This window comes from Paroedura picta, chromosome 1 (genome assembly GCF_049243985.1).
Source record: "Paroedura picta isolate Pp20150507F chromosome 1, Ppicta_v3.0, whole genome shotgun sequence".
Taxonomy (NCBI): domain Eukaryota; kingdom Metazoa; phylum Chordata; class Lepidosauria; order Squamata; family Gekkonidae; genus Paroedura; species Paroedura picta.
Genome location: NC_135369.1, coordinates 193,036,477 through 193,053,889, shown reverse-complemented (window position 1 = coordinate 193,053,889; position 17,413 = coordinate 193,036,477). Strand labels below are relative to the sequence as shown.

Genomic DNA, 17,413 nt, shown 5'->3' with positions numbered 1-17,413 from the left:
CCCCCGTGATAAAGTGAGGAGTGAATTATGGGTTGTATGCAGATTGAATGGAACTTTTCTCCCTCCCCTTCTATAAAATGCAGCCTTCCTGGGAAAAGGTTTTCCCTGGGTGACAACATGGGAGAGATCTCCAGGAGCAAGGAGAATAGGTGGGAATTGCCTACTTAGTGTGGATTCAATACTGTGTGTGCTGCAATCCTTTGAGGAAAGGCAGGACAACAATGTACATATGTTCACAAAAACATTGATTAGCCACCTTTCTCTCTTGCAGAATAAATAAAGAATGCCTAACTATTATATCATGGGATATCAGGCTTCTAGAGGTTGAGCATTTAACCTCTCTAGCTTCAGGGAAGCAATATCCAAGGTAGGTACGGGATTCTCTGTAGGTCCTCCCTTTTGATCATGTTTTTCTTGTGGGTTGAGGCATGAAGGGTTGAGGCCACTGGGGTGCCTGCTTTTCAATCTATAGGTTGTCGGGAACTGCGGGTTTGGGTGCCTATTTTGCACTTGCAACCTAATCAGCCACATCATTATTTATAGCCTGGTCAAGAGGAGGTGGACATCAGTGGTGAAACAAGAAACCTTCCGTTCTAGTAAACTGTGGTCCGCTACGTAGTTTCTCTGTCTCTACAAGCTGTGGAGGTAGGTAAAAGCTATCCATCTGGAATCCTTGCACATTTGAACACCTGCTAAATAAATGACACCCCTTTTCTCTCATTCGTTTTGACAGCAATCAGGGTATCGGCTTGGAATGGTTTACAATCAGATGCTTAAATAGACCACTACCTTAAGTAAACCTCTTATTAAATGTCACTGCCAAGATGACATCCATGGTAACTATTGTTTTCTTAATAGTGATCAGTGTGCTTGTAAAGGGCCATCAAAGTGCAACCAACTTACGAAGACCCAGCAAGAGGCTTTCAAGGCCACTGTGAAGCACTTTGGGTTTGCCATTGCCTTCTTCTGCAGACCCTGACTCGGTGCTCAACCTCTAGAATCATAGAGTTGGAAGGGGCTATATAGGCTGTCTAGTCCAACTCCCTGCTCAACGCAGGATCGGCCTAAAACATCCTGGATAAAGATCTGACCAGCCACTGCTTGAAGATGGCCAGTAAGGGGGGGCTCCCCACCTCCTTAGGAAGCCCATTCCATGGCTGAACTGAACTCCTAGAATCCTAGAGTGGGAAGGGGCCATCTAGGCCAGTGATTCTCAACATTCCTGATGCCGCAATCGTTTAATGCAGCTCCTCATGTTGTGGTGACCCCCATCCATAAAATTAGGCAAGTGTTCTTTCACAGAAATTAACCGAAACTGACCAATGGCGGGAAGATCCATTGTCCATGACTGTATATAAATTGTTTTTTCCCCCGGGGTTTCTCAGTTCAGTTTTGCCTCTTGTCCCACCATGCTGATCTCACTCTTGTCTACTGCTCCAGACAGATGAACACTCTATCTTGATCTACCCCGCAAGGCTGTTATGTGGATGGCATGCTCCGCCAAGCTGCTCGCCCTGCCGCGACCCCTGTGAAAGGGTCATTCGGCCCCCTGTGAAAGGGTCATTCGACTCGCAAAAGGGGTCCCGACCCCCAGGTTGAGAACCACAGATCTAGGCCATCTAGTCCCACCCGCTGCACAATGCAGGATCAACTTCAAGCATCTAGGATAAGGATCTATCCAGCCACTGCTTAAAGACTGCCAGTGAGGAAAACTCACTATCTCATTAGGCAGCTGATTCCACTGCTGAACTACTCTGACTGTGAATTCCCCCCCCCCCGATATCTAGCCAATATTGTTCTACGGTAAAGGTATCCCCAGTGCAAGCACCGGGTCATGTCTGACCCTTGGGGTGACGCTCTCCAGCGTTTTCATGGCAGACTCAATGCAGGGTGGCCTTGCCAGTGCCTTCCCCAGTCATTACCGTTTTACCCCCCAGCAGCAAGCTACATGTAGCTTAAACCCATTACTGCAGGTCCTTTCCTCTGCTGCCAACAGGAACCGTTCCCTGCCCTCCTCCAAGTAACCACCTTTCAAATACTGCAAGAGAGCCATTCTGCCCCCTTTCCACCTACTCTTCTCCAGGCTGAACATTCCCAATTCCCTCTGCCTTTCCTCCCAGGGCTTGGTCCTCAGGCCCTGGATCATCCTCGTCACTCTCCTCTCTGCACCTTCTCAATTTTGTCCATGTCCTTTTTGAAGTGAGGCCTCCAGAACTGCACCCATGTTATCCTGCAATTTTGATTTGATGTCTGATTTGATATCAAATGCTACTTGCCCTCCCCATAAAGAATTGTATGGCACCTTAAAGATCAACACGTTTATTGTAGTATTTTTCATGACACAGAAGTTACTTCAACAAATGCTTGGACTGTCAGCATCCCTTCAGGTTTCTGATAAGTTGAGCTCAACTCATCACAAGCTTGTGCCCCAGTAAATTCGTTTGCTTTTAAGGTTCTACAAGGTGATCCTTGTTGTCCTGATCCGGATAAACCAGGCTAGCCTGACCTCGGTAGCTAAGCAGGGCCGGCCCTGCTTAGTACTTGGATGGGAGGCCACCATGGGAGTCTGGTGTTAGCAAACCCTGTCTGAATGTCTCTTGCCTTGAGAAGCCTACACTTGCCGTAAGTCAGCTACAGCTTGATGGTCAAAAACCCAAAAAAGTTTCCTTGTTACATTTGCTGCAGCAAATTAACAAGGTTACCATTTAGGAATTTGCATATCGAGGCTAGTATTTAGATCAGTGAAATAATGATTACCCATGATCACAGGAATTTATCGGGCACGATTAATGAGTTAGCATAAACACTGCTTGAGCATTTGAAGCAAGGTTTTCACCCAAACCTATTCTAAAAGGATGCCATGTTCCAGTTGCTCTGGAGCATGCCTTGCTTGCCATCCTCTCATGTGGTCTGGGGAGTAACCCCTCGTGTAAGAAGAAAGTACGCTTGCCTTTGTCAGCAGGTGTGCACGATCTGGCACTCGTATGAAGTGATAAAGCCTGTAGATTTAATAAACACAGAAAGGCCTGGTTACCATCCCAACACAAAGCAAAAGGACTTTGTGGACTTTGTATCAGGGTAGCTGAATGCAAGTGAATGATTTAACTTCACTCTTGGAATTCCAAACTGAATGGAATTAGACCAGGTATTTTAGTGCATTTGAGTCTAGAAAAACACTCGCGTGTTCTGCACAAGGGCGTACAGGTCAGACCCTGCACCAAAGGATAAGTGGACACAAATCTGACATCAAGAATCACAGAACTGAGATGCCTTTCGGAGAACAAGATGTTGGACTTACTTGAAGTTTCAGTAATGTCCGGATGAAGGATATATTGGCACCTGAAGATGGCCCCCACTTAGATCTAAGGAAGTCATCCTAAAGAATCGGCAGGATAGTTTGAAGCTATTCCATACAGAACTTCTGTTTTCGATCCCACACGAGTACCTTGAGATTCAAAATTGCCCTCCAATCACCTGATTTCTTGGACACAATAAACAAGACCAAGTAAACTCCTCGGAAGCACAAATGGGGAGGCACAGGTTCTATAGCTCTTGATGTGAGGAGGTGCTGGACGCTTCTTTTTTAATTATTTATTTATAATTAGATTTATATACCTGCCCGTTGGCCCAGCTGTCTCAGGGTGGTGTACAACAATTCAAAACAGCATGCATTAAAACACAATAGTCATTACTCCATTGTGGTTAAAAAGCAAGCAAGCAAAAGCCTGTGATGTCCAGTTGCTTGAAAGACAGATGTCCATCTCTGCACCTGTGGTCTTGGGCACCCCCGTTGAGGTGGGTCACCCAAATTAGCCTGATCTTGTTAAATCTTGGAAGCTAAGTGGGGTTGGCCCGTGTTAAACTCGGATGGGAGACTCCCAAGGAAAGCCGGGGCTGGTGTGCGGAGTCAGGCTGTGGCTTGATCTGCTCCCAGCAGTAGCAGAAATGTCACAGCCGGTAGGGTTGGCCACACTGTTGGTGGTTCTTACTGTAAGCTTGGGGCTTCAAGGGCAGCTTGTCCTCTATCGATTCTACACTATCCCAGGCTGAGAGTTCATGGGAAACAAAGGCCTGAGAGCAGGGGCAGTCAAACTGCGGCCCTCCAGATGTCTATGGACTACAATTCCCAGGAGCTGGCAGGGACTCATGGGAATTGTTGTCCATGGTCATCTGGAGGGCCGCAGTTGGACTACCCCTGCCTGAGAGAGTGAGTGGGAGAAAAGAGACATGAGCATACACATCGGGAGTTTGATAAAGGTGAGACATCTGCATATTTTTTTTAAATCTCACTGTCTCTTCTGGGTTTTTGAAACATGTGGCTTTCCTAATGTCGGGAGGCATGCATCCACCAAAAGCGGCAGCCTCTCCCTTAAACTGCCCCCAGCCCTGAGCTCTGTATCCCGCTGCAGTGGCTGCCCGTGGGTTGGGGGCTGCTAGATTATGTTGCTTATGACCTTCAGATCTGCAGGGGGGGGGGAGCGCTGTAGCTAATGTCTGAAGGACTTTTGGACGGGGAGGAACTAGGTCACTCCGCACGGGTGGGAAGTTTGTCTTGTTTTCTGTGCTTTCCAAACTCCATCCGAGAGGGGGGGGAGGGTCACGGGTTCTGCGGCTTCCAAATTTAGAGCTGCCTGTGAGAAGATTAGAGGCATAGATTTAAGTCGGGCAGTTTCTCCAAATGCCCCTGAGAAAACGATCCATTTCTCCTTGATGACACAATCTATATTTGCCTTACTGTTTTGGCATAAGGCTGTTTGTTGACTGTGAAAACCACCATGAACTGCCTCAGCCTGGGATAAGCTTGTATTAGCACACCGTGGAGCCGGGGCCTCCAAAGAGGTCAGGTGGAGCATGTGTAATGCCTCGGCCAAAGGGATTAATGCAACCAGCGGGCGCACAGCTCAGTTCAGAAAGGCTGCCTGCTTCAGAAATGCCCTTTTGATGCTTTGAGTGGTCAGAATGCCTCCGCTTCCTCTTCGTTCCACGCCTCCTTTCGTTCCTCTCGGCAACCGTTGTTTTTTGCGGCGCCCCAGAATACACGTGCATTGGGTTTACTCTAAACCTGAGTTGGGCAACCTACGGGATCTCAGTCCCTCTTGGCAGCTGCTGCCTTTGGACCGCAAATTCTGCCTTAGGACTTGTCTGGAACAGCCCAAAGCTGGAATTCAAACCCAGAAGAGGAAAGCCATCGTTTGATTTGTGTCCCGCCACTCCCAAGCAAGCTCCTGGCGGGTAGCAGCAGTCTTAAAAATCCCATTAAAACTCCCCATTAAAAGACTCTAAAATCTCATAACATGGCGGACAAAACAACCCACTCCCCTCCCTACAATCGAAAGCGACGACAGAATGGAGCCCTCCCCTATCTGGGTCCTGTGACTGCTGCAACGTGCCAGAAACAGAAAAACTGGAAATATGTGCAGACTCAATAAGTCTGCAGAATGTTTTATGCTTGTATGTTTGTATGTATGTGTATACCAGGATTTCGTGAACCCTGGGGTTTCTTGATGGCCCTGGAAGGGTTTCCTGAATGAGTGGGAGCTAATTAATTTTGAATATTTTAAAAATGTATTACAATTTTTTGAGTAATATGACCACATATGGTCACCTCCTCCCAAATTGGCCAATTATGGGCCTGGAGGGGGTGGGAAGGGGAGGAGCCTCAGGTGGGCATGTACACAGCTGTACGTACCAACCATCTGCTTCATGATTGTGTCTCTTCTGGGGTTTCTCGAAGCCTGAAGAACGTTTCAGAGATTTCTGACTGGTAACAAAGTTGAGAAAGGCTGGTGCATATGCTCAGAATTAGATGTTTTGATCACAAAAAAACGGAAGTGTGATTTTCTACATATTTCCAACGTGTTAGGTTAATAGTACAGTGCTAAAGACTGAGAACCTGAAACCATGAAAAGGTTGGATGAGACTGCAAGGTGAAGACAACCAGGAAGGCCAGGCCTGTGAATTTCACCCCAAGGCAGCCATGGAGGTGGGAGAAAATAGCTGCTTCAGCGGCACTGAAGCCATTCACACAATCTGCCTTTCCCCACCATCAGGGCAGTAGCGCCTGAATGGAGCTACGTGACTGCAGGTTGTCCCTGCTGTGGGAAGTGTAGTGACTACGAGCACAGGCAGCTTCAAGCGACTGGAAAAGCCTGTGAAGCACATGTCCATCAGTGACCTTTAGCCACAAAGTATAGATCAGGGGTAATGAGCCCCTTGTGGCGCAGAGTGGTAAGGCAGCAGACATGCAGTCTGAAAGCTCTGCCCATGAGGCTGGGAGTTCGATCCAAGCAGCCGGCTCAAGGTCGACTCAGCCTTCCAGCCGTCCGAGGTCGGTAAAATGAGTCCCCAGCTTACTGGGGGGGTAAATGGTAATGACTGGGGAAGGCCACCCTGTATTGAGTCTGCCATGAAAACGCTGGAGGGTGTCACTCCAAGGGTCAGACATGACCCGGTGCTTGCACTGGGGATACCTTTACCTTTACAGATCGGGGGTACTCAAACTGTGGCCCTCCAGATGTCCATGGACTACAATTCCCATGAGCCCCTGCCAATGAATGCTGGCAGGGGCTCATGGGAATTGTAGTCCATGGACATCTGGAGGGCCGCAATTTGACTACCCCTGGTATAGATGGAACATTCTGTTGGGGGACAACAGTGAGTGGGCTTTTGGTGTTCTAGACCTGCTGGTGGACCTCCTGGGTCTTGGCCATTGTGTGGCACAGATTGTTGGATTGGATGGGCCATTGGCTTGATCCAACATGGCTTCTCTTATTTTCTTACATAAATACCACCCAATCGTTCCAGTGAGGATACGAGGGAGCTGGATAAGGGAACTACAGGGGGAAAGGTATCATCCTCTTATACAGGGAGGAAAATAAGTCGTGCTCTGTTCACAAGGGCCAATTCATAGAGTTGATTACAGCAGCAGATAGAGGACAATGCAGCCATCTCCCCTGCCATGTGCCCTTTGGATAGACGGAGGAAAAAACGCCCACTTACAGTCTCTGCTGGCAAAGCTGGGGATCACAACCCTCCTTGCTCCTGCCCGTAGCTTCCCTTCCATGCATTGCAGCTTCCCTCCGTCTTTGGGTGGTGATTCATGCTTGGGCTGGCCAGACTCCCTGGTGGAGCTCAGCAGAACTGGCTCCCAATGCCACCGGGACAGTCCCCGTGGATTCAGTAGCCAGTTGAGTGAGCCATCGGGTGAACAGTTTATTGTGCTATGTATCAATTATACATAATAATAATAGTTCTATACAGTTTATGAGAAGAAACCTAACCCCGCCAATGGATTGAGGCTGTGGACAAATCTGAGAGAAGTTTGTATACAAGCCTCAGTTTTATAGCAAAACAGATTTTGCATGAGATTTAACCGTTCCTCATTAGCCTACATGTCTTTTATTCAGATGGGCTGAGTGGCGGATTAAATGGCTTCAAAACCCTCTTAAATACAGTTTTCTGGGTGCATTAACTGCTCGAGTTTCAGAAGCAGGATCATCCTGAGTTCGCTTTCTGTTTAGTAAATGCATTGCACTTCCACATCTAGGCTGCAGCGTGGGCGTAGAGATCAGAATAAGCCCTGAATTGGCTAGAAGCAAAAAATTAAAATCTGTATTTTGGCTTGTTTTGTTTATACTGAAGATGAAGAAGCAAATCCTGGGATCTGGATCTCTCAGCAAAAAACACACCATCACCAGCTTTTCCAACACCAGAGAGTTTAGTTATCTCTGTAATCAATGGTTACATGTCTTTTGGTTCCTCCTCCACCACCACCATTGACATTTATTACCCGCCACTCCTGGAACCAGCTTGTGGTTCCCGGTGGCATTATTTGTCCACAATAAAACCCCTCTAAAACCCAATTTAAACACATTAGGACATAAAACCATACATCAAAAATTAAAATGGATGGATCACATGTTGTTCTCATGCCCTCCCGGCAGGAAGTGTCTCTGCCGTCTCAAAGCCTGACCTCCGCTCATGCATGTCAAAGACTCTTCCTTGCCCAACGTCAGCCAGGACATTTGGACTATGTCGGAGGGTGATGCCCTCTGGGGGCCAAGGAATAGTCATACCCTGGGATCGGGGGTCCTGAAGGCACAGGCTGCTCCCTGCAGATATTTTTTTGACGGGTGACAGCTCCAGACCCCTGAAGGTGTGCAAATCTTCACCTACCTTAGGGTTGCAGTACATTACAAAGAAGAAAAGTCACAATACTACAACCTGCCTTTTTGCCTAGGAACCTAAGAACTGAGAAGAGCCCCACTGGATCAGACCAGCGGTCCATCTTGGACACTATCCTGTCTCACACAGTAGCCAACTGGTTCTTCTGCACAGCCAAGAACAGGGCAGAGAGGCCGAGGCCTCATAAGCATGTATGCAAAGGCCAGCTGGATCAGACTAACTGCCCATTTAGTCCAGCATGCTGTCTCACAGAGTGGCCAGCCAGTTCCTCTGGAGGGCGGAGGAGCCAAGGCCTTCATAAGAACATCAGCCCTGCTGGAACAGACCAGGAGTCCATCTAGTTCAGCATCCCGTTTCATACAGTGGCCAACCAGTTCCTCTGGAGAGCTACCAACAAGGCATAGAGGTCGAGACCTTCCCAGTGTTGCCTCTTGCTCTGGGATTAAGAAGCTTAGCACCTCTCCATGTGGAGGTCTCCTCGGTCACCATGGCTAGGAGCCATTGATAGACCTTTTCTCCATGAATCTATGTAACTGCCTTTTCAGGTTGTTTATTCCTGTGGCCATCCCTACATCCTCTGGCAGCAAACCCCACAATTTAAATGTGCCACCAATAGGCTGATGACGCCCAGCTCTTCCTCCTGATGGATGGCCGCCCTGAGTCTCCCCCAGAAACTAGCCAGCTGCCTGGAAGCAATGACAGGGTGGCTCAAGCAGAGTCATCTGAAGCTCAGCCCTTCAAAGATGGAGGTCCTATGGCTGAGAAGGAAAGGTTCCAGCGAGGAAGCGTGCCTACCCACCCTGGATGGAGTGCAGCTATCAGTGGCCCACTCCGCCAGGAACCTGGGTGTGATTCTTGACGCCTCCCTCTCAATGGAGACTCAGATCGTGACAGTAGCATGGCTGGCATTTTACCACCTTCGCCAAGCCAAATTACTACTCGATCCAGCTTGTGGAGCTCCCTGATATACCATGGGGGCCATTTGATTCGGGGGTGGAGAGGGCGTCTAGGGATAATATTGTGTATAGCAACCACTAGGTGGGACTGCCAATCCTCCACTAGAGCTGACAATGAGATGCCAGGAGGCATCGGGTCCCACAGAGCATTCCTGAAGCCAAGTGGATCCAGAAGTCTCTGAGGGCGGGCAAAAATATGCCCACCGCCCAACTGGGAACAGTCACAGGAGAAATGGTCCATAGAGCAAACTGAAGAAAGGGAACTTGTGGATCTGGTTGGGGACAAGCTGACTATTCGGACTTGGCCGTTTCCTTTGAGGAGAGGCTGGTGTTGATATCCACTGAGTCGGGTTCCACCTGTATTGCGGGCGTTTAGATGCAGAGTGGAAATAACCACAGTAACCACACAATTGTGGTTTCCAGCTGGTTTGGGGGCATCAGTAGATCAGTGGCTATGATAGTTCTGTGCTGAGTTGGCACATAGTGTCAACTGATTGGTGCGGCACATGAGCAAGGGCACTGCCCTGTATCAAAGACGCTACACCTGAGGTTGGGGAGAAGGGGTACTCAAAATATCCTGGGATGATCTTATGAATATCATCCCCATGTCCACCCGAAGAGTCTTGTGTTTGGAAGAAGCAGATGCTAATAGAATTAGCAGCCTAAGGGAGCGTATAACAGGCATTCATTTTGTTGTGTTTACCTTTGAAGGATTAATATGTTTTCCCATTCTTGCCAAGCACCAGAGCTGGATTCACGCTAAGAGAAAGCAATGTACTTCCTCCCTCATTTGTATTAAATGCAGTACCGTAATCTCTGGAGATCCAAGTACTTGAAGGTGCCCAGAAAACCACAGTCTATTATAAAACAACAACAGTAGTGACTTCATGCTACTGGGGGGGGGGGGGAGAGATTTCTATTTATAAAAATAAATAAAAAAGGGAACATTCACAGTTTTTGACCCATTTGCCAGTATCTCTTGAACAATGAGGTCCATTCCACAAAAACTTAAAAGTGGCCATGTTTGCCGTTTCCGAAATCGCTACTTAAAGTAGCGAAAATTGTCCATTCCGTACCACTGCGGGTTTTGCGGAATTTTCCACTTTCACTTGTGTTATTTTCGTTACCCACAGGTTTCCGGTCTAGGTCGTCTCGCCACAAAGGATGTCCCTTTTTAGCGCTTCTGGCTTCCCGTGCCGTCGATCAAACAGCTGGGACACCTTTGACCTTCCCCCCCAAGCCGCAATCGGGTTTTCCTTTTTTTTTTTAACCCCGAAAAACATGTAGCAACGAATCCACGAAAAATCATTGGCGCAGATGGACTGGGTTTCCAATGATTTCTATGAAAAAAGGTTTTATGATGAAAACATGTACCCCACCCACAGTACACACCCACAGATTACCTGCCTATATGTACCTAGGCGCACACGTGGTCAGCCTCACTCTTTGTTCTCCTTGCCTCGTGGCCACCATACAGCTAAACATAGCAATGGAGAAGATTATTCTTGTGTTGCTGGCTCAGATGCTAGCAATAGCCCAGCGTGTCCGTGCCGCCGTGTCGCAGATGAGGTCTACTTTTTGGGAATACAGACAACGTGTGGACAGGAGGAGGAGGCGGGCCATCACTAGAAGGGCTGTGATTCACAACAAATCTCTAAGGGCACGCATGGGGGCTAGGAAACGCTGGCAAGCTCTACCAGAGTTTTGGTTCCCCAGACAGTTCTGGATGGACGAGAGATCCACTGACTGGTGGGAAAACTTTGTGATGTCTCGCTGGGATGATGACCACTGGATTTCCAGCTTCAGAATGTCGAGGGGAACTTTTTTTGAAATTGTGGAAGCTCTCCATGGCCGCATGGAGAGGCAAGTAACTGGCATGCGGTGCCCTATTCCTGTGGGGGAAAGGGTGGCAACCGCCTTGTGGTACTTGGCCACCCCACAGTACTTCCGCACAGTTGCCCAGCAATTTGGATTAGGAGTCTCCATGGTCGGTGAGATCCTGCTGGAGTTCTGCTTCGCCATGGAGGCAGAATTGTACAACAAAGTGGTGTGCCTCGGGGACCGACTTGGAGCGGTGGGTGTCCTTTTATCCCCTTTACCCTTTTTTTTCTGACAGGTGAGTCCTCGCCAGGGATTATTGCCATCAGGTCCAGCGTGATCAGGTCTGCCCCGCGTGGCTGTTTCTGTGGAAGAGGTCAAACAGTCCTCCACGATGAGGTGCCCTCCCCCAGGTCTTCCTTCATGGCTGGTCCCTCCACCAGAGCAGCTGGACTCTGGATCACCTTTAGGCTTCTCCCGACTCGCTTAGGCCATCCATCGCCGTTCCCCTCTCCGCATATCTCGCGCTGGACATCAAAATATGGACAGGCCACACGAGCATTCCCCGGTTTCCTGAGCCTTCCTGTTGCTCACTGCAACACAAGTTCCTCCCCCCATCAAGATGAAGCAGGGCCCTGTCCCCATTTCCCCACACCCACAAAACAAACAACAGGGATCGTTCATTGCAGGCACTTCTGGACGCTCCGTTTTTCTTGGCTTTTCTGAGTGTTTTTCTCTTATTATCAGATGACCAGAAATGCCGTCAGGAATGGACAAAGAGCCCCCTTCCCCCGTGGCCTTTCATCTGATGAAGGATACAAGAAGAAACGAGAAACCGTCAGATGGTGAGGACACTTCCTTTTTAAGATCTTGTGATTACAACAGAGTGTTTCATAGACTGATGGCCCCTCCTAGTTTCTGAATTTAGGGATCCAAATGCCTTCACCAGACTTGTTCTGTTCCGCTGTATTACAAGCTGCCTTTCATTGGGATGTTCTTATAAAGTCACTTGAAAAGATTTGAAAAGAAGTTCCCTAAGCGTCAGCTGCCATTTCCTGTGTATCTCTGGTAACTCTTGCTATCTCTTAAATCAGATCAAAAGACTTATAGACTATCAAAAAATGTATATAGCATTTTAGAACCACAGTGGGGACTGTAGAGTTTTTACTCATTTACACTTTACCACAAATCAACAGTCCTAGAATTTTACCATATATACAGCCTAGCGCTTTTAATAGGATCTGTGTGGGGAGCGGCATTGGATCACAGAACCATAGAGTTGGAAGGGGCCATACAGGCCATCTAGTCCAACCCCCTGCTCAACGCAGGATCAGCCCTAAGCATCCTAAAGCATCCAAGAAAAGTGTGCATTCAACCTTTGCTTGAAGACTGCCAGTGAGGGGGAGCTCACCACCTCTTTAGGCAGCCCATTCCACTGCTGAACTACTCTGACGGTGAAAAACTTTTTCCTGATATCTAGCCTATATCGTTGTACTTGAAGTTTAAACCCATTACTGAGTGTCCTTTCCTCTGCAGCCAATGGGAACAGCATCCTGCCCTCCTCCAAGTGACAACCTTTCAAATACTTAAAGACGGCTATCATGTCCCCTCTCAACCTCCTTTTCTCCAGGCTGAACATTCCCAGGTCCCTCAACCTATCTTCATAGGGCTTGGTCCCTTGGCACCAGATCATCCTCATCGCTCTCCTCTGTACCCTTTCAATTTTATCTACATGATCAACATGTCATCAGCATGGCCTGCGCATGCACTGGCCCCATCTTTATGAGTGGGGGTTAGAACATAAGAGAAGCCATGTTGGATCTAGCCAATGGCCCATCCATTCCAACAGCCTGGGCCACACAATGGCAAAAGCCCAGGTCCTCCAGGGGGGCCAGAACTCCAGAAGCCCCCCCCCCGCTGTTGCCCCCCAAGCATCAAGAAAATAGAGCATCACTGTCCTAAATAATGTGTTCCATCTATCCAATGGGATGGACTCTCCATTGGATAGAATGGAGAGATGGGGGCACCCTCTTTTGGAACCCCGAGACATGGACTTCATGGTCCAATTGTTGTGAAATTCAGAGGGGGGTCAGAGAAGAGCTTCCTGGAGCTACCCTGAAATTGTGGAGGTTGTAACTGGCCCCAGGCCCCAGGAAAGGTGGGAACACCAAACTTCCCATTAAAGTCAATGGTGCCATTGACTTTAATGGGTGCTGAAGCCGAATTGGTCCGGATCGGGCCCCTGGTGCAGAAGCCTAATATGAAGTGCTCTTTCTTTCCAGTCTTCTTCATCAAGGTCCCTGGGTGCAGTCAGACCAAAATAGATGAGGCATCAAAGATATCACCGTGGAAGTCATTGCAAACTCTTCACTTTCCCACAGTGCTTTCCCAATTCAACCATTTTATTGTTTTGTGTGTGTGTGTGTGTGTGGGGGGGGAGTAGAGTAAAAGCATCATGAAGGTTCCTGTAATTCTTTAAAGGTAAAGGTATCCCCTGTGCAAGCACCGAGTCATGTCTGACCCTTGGGGTGACGCCCTCCAGCGTTTTCATGGCAGACTCAATACGGGGTGGTTTGCCAGTGCCTTCCCCAGTCATGACCGTTTACCCCCCAGCAAGCTGGGTACTCATTTTACCGACCTCGGAAGGATGGAAGGCTGAGGCAACCTTGAGCCGGCTGCTGGGATTGAACTCCCAGCCTCATGGGCAGAGCTTTCAGACTGCATGTCTGCCACTTACCACTCTGTGCCACAAGAGGCTCTATGTAATTCTTTATTGTAAGCAAATAGCACCTTAGGACCAAAGCACTTTGCACCAAGGTAACCATGCAGGGCCCCGCCCGGGAGCAAGCCCCAAGGCATTCTTCTTTTTCTTTTGAGTTAGGCCGCTCTGAATTGACGTGCCTTTTCCCCCTTTATCGGAGCACTGATAAGTTCCTTAGCAGCCGACAGCACTGCCAGTGGGGATCGGAAGGTGACTGTTGTTCTGTATTTGTGTGAGCTCTAGCACCCTGAAAGCCTGTTATAGGTGCTGGCAATTTGTCCTCTAGTGTTTCCCTGTCTCCCTTTTACAGGTAAGGAAAGAGATTATTTCTCTTCAGGCTATGAAGAGAAGGGATGGGCAGAGAAGCAAGAGTGCCTTAAACTAGTCCATAATGCATGCACGTGCTCTCTCTCTCTCTCTCTCTCTCTCTCTCATTACTGTGGGAGAAAACATCATACAAAGAAACCGGTTAGGGCAGCAAAGCACCAGCAGTTGCTAGCTGGCTATACTTCAGAACTTGGATTGCTTTCCTGAGGGGGCACAGCCTCTGAATTCGGAGGGGAAGAGAGCAAGCCCCCAGGCTCATATATCTGGGCCAAATTAACGTGTAACCTTCCTCCCTCCCTCCCTCCACAATGTAGTTTGCCAACCTCCAGGTGGGACCTGCAGTTCTCCTGAAATTACACCTGATCTCCAGACGACAGTGATCATTTCCCCCTGAAGAAAGTGGCTGCTTCGGAGGATGGACTGCATCGCAGGGCTAGCCACAACAAAGCAGCGACAAAGATGTCTTGTGTACAACACGCAGCAGGAATCCTCAACCTTTTTGTGGCTGCGGGCTCCTTAAGAATTCTGGTGGGGGGGGTAGTGAAGATTTACCCAAAATGGCTGCCCCAGGAGGAAGAGCCAATCCCTGAATGTCTGCCTCCAGGGGTGGGGCTACGTGGAATCCCTCCCTCCTCCTGGGAAGAAGTAAATCCCGAAGGGGAGACTGAGCCACGGAGTGACTGAGGAAAGCCCATGTGCCTACTTGTCCTCCTTTCCTCATGTTGTCAGCTCTGGGTTGGGAAATACCAGATGTTGGGGGTGGAATCTGGGAAGGGGCCTCGGCACCGTCCTCTGCAGCTGCCATTTTCTCCAGGGGAACTGATCTTGGCCATGTGGGGATCAGCTGGAATAGCAGGATACTGCTAGGGGCCATCTGAAGGTTGATGGCAGCCAAAGGCAAGTCCCACCTCACAGGGCCCTTCCCCATCTCCTGAAAAGCCAAAGGCACCAAGCCCTGATTCCTACTCAGCCACCAAGGAATCATGGCCTCCTCAGTTCCTTAGGTCAGCCTTTCTCAGCCACCTTGGCATTGAGAAACCCCCGAAATATTCTTCAGGCTTCGAGAGTTCCCGGCAGTCAGGCCGGCAGGCCACACCTCCCTGCCGTGCCCCCAGAAGGGACATCACCAGGCCACTCTCACAGCACAGGAAGTAGCAGCACAGAAATATTTTCAGACGATTTGTGAACAGGACCACGTCTGCCCTCTGGGCTAGCTACCAGTTCACTCCTTCACCAATGGGAACCCCCCGCAGGGACTCTCTGGACTCATTACTACCAGCAAGGATTTGGACGGCAGGGCCCTCCCCTTCCCACCAGGCGCATCATGGGTCGTTTCCCACCCAACTGGATAAACCCTTCAGCACTAGGTAGCAGCATTTGGATCAGGTGAAAGAGGAACCTGCTCAAAAACGACACTCTCAAGTAGAATTAAAAATGGGGGGATGTTCCCAGCATCTCCCACGTTCTGCTTCTGCTGTGTTTTGAGACTCTCCTGGTCTCCGTGGAGAACTCTGGTCCATCAGACTCTCATGCTGCAGAACGCCCGGCTCGGAGAAGGCTGCTCTTCCATATACCACATGGCGGAGAATTATTGGAAAAAGATATTTGCTTGCCGGTGCCTCTGGCCTGCTCTCGGGGTGCAGAGGGGTGCTGTGTGGTGTGAATACAGATGAATGAGCCCATCCTTTTGGAGAGGGGACAGCACAAGGCCCGTCTTCCCAACTTTGTGTCTCTTTGCCCCGGTTTCTGGACAGACCATGGTCTTTGATCCAGACCGGTGCTAAAAGGAGACAATGCAAGTCCTGCTAGTTAAGCAATATTCTGATCTGTGCTATAGGGCCAGCCAAAGATGTGCAGGGTGCCTGTTGTAGGGCTGCCAAGGCCAGGCCAGGAAATTCCTGGAGATTTGGAGGCAGAATCTGGGGAAAGGCAGCATTTGCAGAGGGAGGAACCTCAGCAGACACAATGCTGCCGAGTCCATCCTCCAAAGCAGCTATTTTCTCCAAGGGACCCGATTCCTCTACTCTGTAGGCCCTACACTACAGTCAGTCTGCTAATCAAGCAGATCCTTTCTGGTTTGTCTTTATCGGGGCCTGCTTAACTGGACTTTCAAAGGCCGAACACCTTTCACTTTCCATTGGCATTCAGTAATCAGGGCTTCTCTATTTTGAGAGGTTACTGCTGAGATCACAGAGTAGTTTGAAGGGAGGGAAAAACCATATTCCTTCTGCTCCCCATCCACCATTCAGCAAATCTTGTGATGCTCACACAGCAATCCTCAAAACTGCTCATTTGCAAACCTTCTTTTATCTACAGCTAAATACAAATAATATATCTGCCTCCTCCCAAGATTTGAAAAGAAGGTGTGGGATTTGTTAGTTGGTGGCTTAACTTGCAAACAGACTTTGTTTTTCTCTTATGTATGAGGAAACCGTAGCCAAAGGTCATCTAGGGCGTTTGGTAGGGCCGGAACAGAAATAGCTGCTGCTGTCCTTTTCTCAATCGTTCAATGATAACCCATTCGCTGCAGAGAACTGCAGCAAGGAACGAGAGCCCAAATCCTCTACTGACTGGTCACCAGCTGGGAAGAATGGCAGCAAACTTTCCCCTAGAGTTGCACAGCTGTTAATGAAAAGGAGAAGTCTGTCTTCGTCTTCCTGGAGTTTTCCACTGGATTGACTGAAAGCTCCTGGGGAGTAGGGTTGTCCGTGGGATCTGGGGAACTCATGGAATTACAACTGATGAGATGACAGGGTTCCCCTGGAGGGAAAACAAAAGGCTGATTTGGAGAGTGGACTGTATGGTGACCCAAGCTCCACTGTTCTCAGTCTCCATCCCCAGATCTCCAGGCTGAAGTTGGCAACAGTCATGTGTATGTGTGTGCCGGTGACCCCAGCCAAGGGGTTTTCCAGGCAAATGAGAAGTAGAGGTGGTTGGCTAAGGCCTTCCTCTGCAGAGTCTTCCTTGGTGGCCTCCCTTCTGGAGAGCCAGTTTGGTGTCATGGTTAGGAGTGCGAACTTCTCATCTGGTGAGTCGGGTTCGATTCCCCGCTCCTCCTCCACATGCAGCCAGCTGGGTGACCTTGGGCTCGCCACTGATAAAACCGTTCTGACCGAGCAGTGATATCAGGGCTCTCTCAGCCTCACCCACCCCACAGGGTGTCTGACATGGGAAGAGGAATGGGAAGGCGATTGGAAGCCGCTTTGAGCCTCCTTCGGGTAGGGAAAAGCGGCATATAAGAACCAGCTCTTCTTCTTCTTCTGAGTGCAGCTTCTGAGATTTGACTACACACCTTGCCACCTTCCACCCAGTAAAACTAATGGGGATACCATTGTCACGGCTGTGGAATGCAAACTATTTGACAGCT

At 49.1% G+C, this 17,413-nt stretch overlaps 1 long non-coding RNA gene across 4 annotated transcripts in view; it reads left to right on the top strand.

The window, feature by feature from the left end:
- The window catches only part of LOC143826484 (uncharacterized), a 32,137-nt gene that overhangs the window by 9,473 nt on the left and 5,251 nt on the right, over positions 1–17,413 (top strand). For all 4 annotated transcript variants that reach the window (XR_013227077.1, XR_013227076.1, XR_013227075.1 and 1 more), the window contains 4 exons: positions 272–367; positions 544–645; positions 10,274–11,214; positions 11,706–11,803. This is a non-coding gene — a long non-coding RNA (uncharacterized LOC143826484). The remainder of the gene's footprint in view (positions 1–271; positions 368–543; positions 646–10,273; positions 11,215–11,705; positions 11,804–17,413) is intronic.